We start from the raw sequence: 8,023 nt of genomic DNA, 5'->3' as shown, positions 1-8,023 counted from the left end.
TGGAGGAGTGTCTAATTTTGTTAATTAATTTGGGACTTGGGAATCCTATTGCCGACTCTTTTTGCAAAATTATTGGATAAGCGGATGAAGCCACTAGTCCATTGGTGAAAGTTGCCCAACAAGATTGAAAGATAAACACCACATACTTCCTCATGAGCTATAAAACATTGACACAAAACAGAGGTAATAAATTTTGAATTGTTTAAAGGTAGCACTCAAGCAATTTACTTTGGAATGGCAGGAAATACCACATAGTAGGTAGGTATGGTGGACACAAATGGCATAGTGGTTGGCTCAAGTATTTTGGATGCATGAGAAGTAATCCCTCTCAGTACAAGGCTTTGGGCTAGCAAGGTTATTTGAAGCAAACACAAGTATGAACCGGTACAGCAAAACTTACATAAGAACATATCGCATGCATTATAATACTCTACACTGTCTTCCTTGTTGCTCAAACACTTTTACCAGAAAATATCTAGACCTTAAGAGAGATCAATTATACAAACCAATTTTAACAAGCTTTACAGTAGTTCTCCACTAATAGGTTTAAACTACATGCAAAAACTTATGATCTACTTGAGAGCTCAAAACAATTGCCAAGTGTCAAATTATCCACAACATATGAGGCATTTTCTTTTCCCAACCAAATAACCAATAAGTATTGTAGCTTCCAACTTTTATCATTGAACATTAAAAGTAAAACGAAGAACACATGTGTTCATATGAAAAAGCGGAGCGTGTCTCTCTCCCAAACAAGGATAGCTAGGATCCGATCTTATTCAAACAAAACAAAACGAAAATAAACACACGGACGCTCCAAGTAAAGCACATATGATGTGACCGAATAAAAATATAGTTTCGGGGAGGAACCTGATAAGTTGATGAAGAAGGGGATGCCTTGGGCATCCCCAAGCTTAGACGCTTGAGTCTTCTTGAAATTTGCGGGGATGAACCACGGGGGCATCCCCAAGCTTAGACTTTTCACTCTTCTTGATCATATATCATCCTCCTCTCTTGACCCTTGAAAACTTCCTTCACAACAAACTTCTCATAAACTTCATTAGAGGGGTTAGTACTCAAAAAATTTGAATCCACCTTGGTCCTGTATTGGCACATTGCAAGAACTCAATAAAACATTAGCTACAGCCCTCTACGTCTAGAAAACCTCGCTTAAAGTCCACAAGAGACAATGCAAAAAACAGAGACAGAATCTGCCAAAACAGAACAGCCAGTAAAGACGAATTTTAATAAAATACTTCCGTTGCTCAAATCAGAAAACTCAAAACTAATGAAAGTTGCGTACATATCTGAGGATCACTCACGTAAATTGGCATAATTTTCTGAGTTACCTACAGAGAATTTTGCCCAGATTCGTGACAGCAAAGAAATCTGTTTCTGCGCAGAAATCCAAATCTAGTATCAACCTTCGATTAGAGGCTTCACTTGGCACAACAAAACACAAAACTAAGATAAGGAGAGGTTGCTATAGTAGTAAACAACTTCCAAGACACAAATATAAAACAAAGTGCTGTAGCAAAATAACACATGGGTTATCTCCCAAGAAGTTGCTTTCTTTATAGCCATTAAGATGGGCTCAGCAGTTTTAATGATGCACTCGCAAGAAATAGTATTCGAAGCAAAAGAGGGCATCAAGAGGAAAATCCAAAACAAGTTTAAGCCTAACATGCTTCCTATGCAAAGGAATCTTGTACACAAATAAATTCATGAAGAACAAAGTGACAAGCATAAGAAGATAAAACAAGAATAACTTTGAAAATTTCAGCATATAGAGAGGTGTATTAGTACCATGAAAATTTCTACCACCATATTTTCCTCTCTCATAATAATTTTCAGTAGCTTCATGAACAAACTCAACAATATAACTATCACATGCAGCATACTTTTCATGATTTCCAAACACATAATTTTTATCAAGTTCAAGAATAGTGGAATTAAAACTTTCAAACTTACTTTTATTAATAATATAACAAGGTAGTTGATCAATCTCAAGAGATATGGGACTCATAGAATAATTCAAGAACTCTCCAATCCCATTTTCATTAGTAGTACAATTAATATTATCAAGTAACATAGGACCATCATCTAGAGCTTTATCATAGACATTTGCCAAACAAAATTCTTTAGTACCATGCATTTCGACATCGGGCACAAACAAAGCATTATCATAAGATTTATCAAAGTAGCATGGATTATCATATATAACGATAGCATAATTATTTTCACAAGTTTTACTCATAGGTAGTATTTCAAGAGAATCCACAGGAACATAACATTCAACCTCTTCCGGTAAACATGGAGGACAATCAAATAGTGTAAGAGATAAAGAGTTACTCTCATTAGAAGGTTGGCATGGGTAGCTAATCCATTCTTCCTCCTTTTGTTCATCACTCTCCTCTTCTTTTTCATCCAATGAGCATTCGGGTTCATCAATTTCCTCCTCTTTCATCGGTTCCTCGCAAATTGTGAGTGCATTCTTGTGCATTAATGTGTCTCTCTTTATAATCAAGGATATAAGGATTCCTACCGTAGCATTCTATGCAAGAATTAAGGATAGTAGAGACATAATCTTTAAGGCCCTTACAAACAACACAAGTTTCATAATTCTCAACCATGAAGGATTCTATCTCTGAGGCTCCCATAAATAAGACAAATTGTTCTACCTCTTCGAACCCATAATGAATATAGCAATTCCGATTATAGTTCTTAATTAAAAATTCCTCACTAAAGCCACATTGAAATTTAAGATGTTTAGTATCCTGTTGAGAGCAACAGTTTATATTATGGCGTTCAAGCAAGATTTCAGCAATTGTATTCAATTTTTCTATCATAGCACTCATTATTTTACCAGTTCTTGATTCTCTATAACAATTATAACATTCTATAAGCTCCAAGTAGGTTGTTGGTTCTCCCATAACGAGCAGCTTTTTAATTTTTTGGTTTTTCAAATTTTTATGGATTTTTGGGTATATGAGACAAATAAAACAAGACAAAAATAAACTAAGAAAAAGTAAACTAAGCAAACTAATACTAGACAGAAATAAACTAAGAACAAATAAACTAGACAAAAGTAAACTAAGCAAAACAAAACAAAATAAAACAGAGAGAGATGTAGAGTGTACTCCCCAGGTGAACTTATGAGTAGAGCTATGCCTCCCCGGCAACGGCGCCGAGAAAATAGTCTTGATGACCCACAAGTATAGGGGATCGCAACGAGTCTTCGAGGGAAGTAAAACCCAAATTTATTGATTCGACACAAGGGGAGGTAAAGAATACTTATAAGCCTTAACAACTGAGTTGTCAATTCAGCTGCACTGGAAAAGCACTAGTAACAGGGGTGATGTGAAAGTAGCGATGATATGAGAGCGAGTAGTAACGAGTAACACAGCAGCGATGAATAGTAGTATGAGAGCAATGGCACCGGAAAACAGATTGACATGTAGAACAAGTATATGATGATGAAAGATGGACCGGGGTTCCCGACGATCTACACTAGTGGCAACTCTCCAATAACAAGTGTTGGGTGAACAAATTACGGTTGGGCAATTGATAGGATTGATAAAGCATTAAGAAAGAACATCAATTCATTAATCATGTAGGCATGTTTTCCAATAATAGTCGTACGTGCTCGCAATGAGAAACTTGCACAACATCTTTTGTCCTACCAGCCGGTGGCAGCCGGGCCTCAAGGGAAACTATCGGATATTAAGGTACTCCTTTTAATAGAGCACCGGAGCAAAGCATTAACACACCGTGAAAACATGTGATCCTCACATCACTACCATCCCCTCCGGTTGTCCCGATTTCGTCACTTCGGGGCCATTGGTTCCGGACAGTGACATGTGCATACAACTTGTAGATACAATCTAAGCAATAAGTATAGAGCTCAAATCTAAGATCATGCCACTCGGGCCCTAGTGACAAGCATTAAGCATAACAAGATTGCAGCAACAATAACTTCACAAACTTTATAGATAGACTAATCATAATGTATCATCCATCGGATCCCAACAAACACAACACCGATTACATCAGATGAATCTCAATCATGTAAGGCAGCTCATGAGACCATTGTATTGAAGTACATGGGGGAGAGTATACCGACATAGCTACAGCTAGAACCCGTAGTCCATGGGGGAACTACTCACGGAGCATGATGGAGGCGATGGCGTTGATGGAGATGGCTTCCGGGGGCACTTCCCCGTCCCGGCAGGGTGCCGGGACAGAGTTCTGTCCCCGAATTGGAGTTTCGCGACGGTGGCGGCGCCCCGGAGTCTTTCCGGAGTTTCGTCAATTGGTACTGCGTTTTTAGGTCGAAAGGGCTTTTATAGGCGAAGAGGCGGCGCGAGGGGGCACTCGGGGCGCCACACCCTAGGCCGGCGCGGCCTAGGCCTGGCCCGCGCCGCCATGTGGTGTGGTGGCCCCCTGGCCCCTCTCCGACTCTTCTTCGGTGTTCGGAGCCTTCCGGAGAAAATAGGAGGTTTGGCGTTGATTTCGTCCAATTCCGAGAATATTGCCCGAACAGCCTTTCCGGAACCAAAAACGGCGAGAAACGGAACTGCAGCCGTGGCATCTTGTTAATAGGTTAGTTCCGGAAAATGCATGAAAACATCATAAAGTGCAAGCAAAACATGTAAGTATTGTCATAAAACAAGCATGGAATGACAGAAATTATGGATACGTCGGGGACGTATCAGGCGCCAACGTGGAACCTGCACAACACAACCAAAGTACTTTGCCCCAACGAAACAGTGAGGTTGTCAATCTCACCGGCTTGCTGTAACAAAGGATTAACCGTATTGTGTGGAAGATGATTGTTTGCAGAGAAAATAGTAAAAACAAGTATTGCAGCAGATTTGTATTTCAGTATTAAAGAATGGACCGGGGTCCACAGTTCACTAGAGGTGTCTCTCCCATAAAGTAAAAGCATGTTGGGTGAACAAATTACAGTCGGGCAATTGACAAATAGAGAGGGTATAACAATGCACATACATGACATGATAAGTATAGTGAGATTTAATTGGGCATTACGACAAAGTACATAGACCGCCATCCAACTGCATCTATGCCTAAAAAGTCCACCTTCAGGTTATCATCCGAACCCCTTCCAGTATTAAATTGCAAAGCAACAGACAATTGCATTAAGTATGGTGCGTAATGTAATCAATAAATACATCCTCGGACATAGCGCCAATGTTTTATCCCTAGTGGCAACAGCACAACACAACCTTAGAACTTTCATCACTGTCCCGTGTGTCAATGCGAGCATGAACCCACTATCGAGCATAAATACTCCCTCTTGAAGTTAAAAGCAAAAACTTGGCCGAGCCTCTACTAGTAACGGAGAGCATGCAAGATCATAAACAACACATATGTAATAACTTGATAATTAACATGACATGGTATTCTCTATCCATCGGATCCCGACAAACACAACATAGAGTATTACGGATAGATGATCTTGATCATGTTAGGCAGCTCACAAGATCCGACAATGAAGCACAATGAGGAGAAGACAACCATCTAGCTATCGCTATGGACCCATAGTCCAGGGGTGAACTACTCACTCATCACTCCGGAGGCGACCATGGCGGTGTAGAGTCCTCCGGGAGATGAATCCCCTCTCCGCGGGGTGCCGGAGGAGATCTCCGTAATCCCCCGAGATGGGATCGGCGGCGGCGGCGTCTCGCATAGGTTTTCCGTATCGTGGTTTTTCGCATCGTGGGTTTCGCGACGGAGGCTTTAAGTAGGCGGAAGGGCAGAGCCGGGGGCCCGACGAGGGCCCACACCACGCGGCGGCGCGGCCCCCCTTGGCCGCGCCGCCATGTGGTTTGGCCACCTCGTGGCCCCACTTCGTATGCTCTTCGGTCTTCCGGAAGGTTCGTGGCGAAATAGGCCCCGGGTCTTCGTTTCGTCCAATTCCGAGAATATTTCGTTACTAGGATTTACGAAACCAAAAACAGCGAGAAAACAGCAACTGGCACTTCGGCATCTTGTTAATAGGTTAGTTCCAGAAAATGCACGAATATGACATAAAGTGTGCATAAAACATGTAGGTATCATCAATAATATGGCATAGAACATAAGAAATTATCGATACGTTGGAGACGTATCACCTCTCATATTACTTAACTACAAAAAGTATCTCTCCCAATAGACTAAAATCTGCTCTGCTTAGCTTCTTTCCAAGTTACTAACCCTCTGTCTAATTCTGATGATGAGCATGGTACTATGATTATGACTGTGTAATTGTGGTTGGCTTTTGTCCCACATCGGAAGTTGATAGTGGGGGAGACCAAATTATAAGGTTGAGCAAAACATCACCCTTCAGGCTTGTCTTTTGGGTTGAGTTAGGTCAGAGGCCTTATCTGTTTGTGGGCTCCGTGGACCTGGTCGGTAGGGAGTTGTGGGGGTGCCCTGCTCCCCCGAGCGTTCATTGCGTCACAAACTCTCTAGCTACGTGGGAGAATAAAAAGAAACGAAATCTGGCAGTTTCTGACATTTGAACGTGAGGATACATGCCACACGTTTTGCAGGTGTCCAATGGCTCGTAAGCTGTGGGACGCAATGAGAGAAGTATGGCCTCTAAAAGAACATATCAGTAACACAGGCCAGGATTGGCTTTTCCAAGCACTAGACCAAGCAAACGAGCAAGAGAGAATGATGATGCTCATGACATTTTTGGCACATTTTGCATGCAAGGAATGAGGTGGTGCATCGAAGAGGGCCCCGTCAATCGAAGCCTCAAGAAGATTCTTGTGCAGCTATGTTGATTCGTTGTTGATGATCAGGCAAAACCCCTTGCCAGATTTAGTAAAGGGGAAGACATCCAGTGTCTATGATCATAGCGGTGACAAAGCATGGATGAAGAAGAATAAACATGAAGATGCATGGTCCAGACCTCCAAATGGATGGACCAAGCTCAACGTTGATGGAGCTTGGGTAAATGAGGATCGTCAAGGAGGTACCAGTATGGTTTTAACAGACGACGAAGGCTACATTATTTTTGCAGCTAGTAAGCTAGTAGGAATCTACAATCATGCGACAGCCCTCTAGAAGCGGAACTACTATCCTGCAGCGAAGGAGTAGCGTTTGCGACAAATAAGCCTGTCATCGTGGAATGTGATTGCCTTACAGTGACGAAGATGATCAGTGATACTGAAGTTAATAGATCATATGCTGCCGTACTGGTTAATGATGTAAAACGTCTTTGTAAGCAAGGAAGAGAATTTCAGATTTGGCACATAAATAGGGAGCTTAATAGTGTGAGTCGCACTTTAGCTAGATGGGGTTATACTGAGAAGTACACCTAGGTTTGGATTCGTCATGGACCAGACATCATTAGACAGGCTTGTGTCTTGGATAGAGCTCCCCTTGCTTGATTAATAAAATCATTTTCGCAAAAAAAATATGAAGCTTATTTTGTGCATTTTTTTAGCAACTATCTAGCCTGAGGATTAACTTACATAAGAGGAAACTTTTTTACTCCGGTAAAGCGACAGAGATGGAACACCAATATAAAGAATTTTTTGGGGGTGAATCTGGAGTTTTTCCTTTTACGTATTTGGGGATACCTATTCATCATAGAATGCTCCGTAGTTCGGAATGGAATCCGGTAGAAAATAATTTTGCCGCAAAGTTAGGATGCTGGCGGGGCAAACTTCTTTGTTATGGTGACCGGCTCGTCCTTATAAATTCCGTCTTTACAAGTTTGCCTATGTTCATGTTATCTTTCCTAGAAATCCCAAAAGGAGTAAGGAAGCGACTTGATTCCTATAGGCCTCGATTTTTTTTGGCAATCGGATGAGAATAAGAAGAAATATATATATATATATATTAACTTGTTGGAATATTGTGTGTCGTCCAAAGGATCGGAGAGGTTTGGGTATTGAAGTGCTTGAATTGATAAATAAATGCTTGATTAGTAAATGGTTGTTCAAACTACTATCCGAAGAGGGTATGTGGCAGCAGCTCCTTCATAATGAATACCTTAAAAATAAAACGT

Source organism: Lolium rigidum, chromosome 4, assembly GCF_022539505.1.
Source record: "Lolium rigidum isolate FL_2022 chromosome 4, APGP_CSIRO_Lrig_0.1, whole genome shotgun sequence".
Lineage (NCBI taxonomy): Eukaryota > Viridiplantae > Streptophyta > Magnoliopsida > Poales > Poaceae > Lolium > Lolium rigidum.
Note: the sequence above shows the minus strand (reverse complement) of the source record.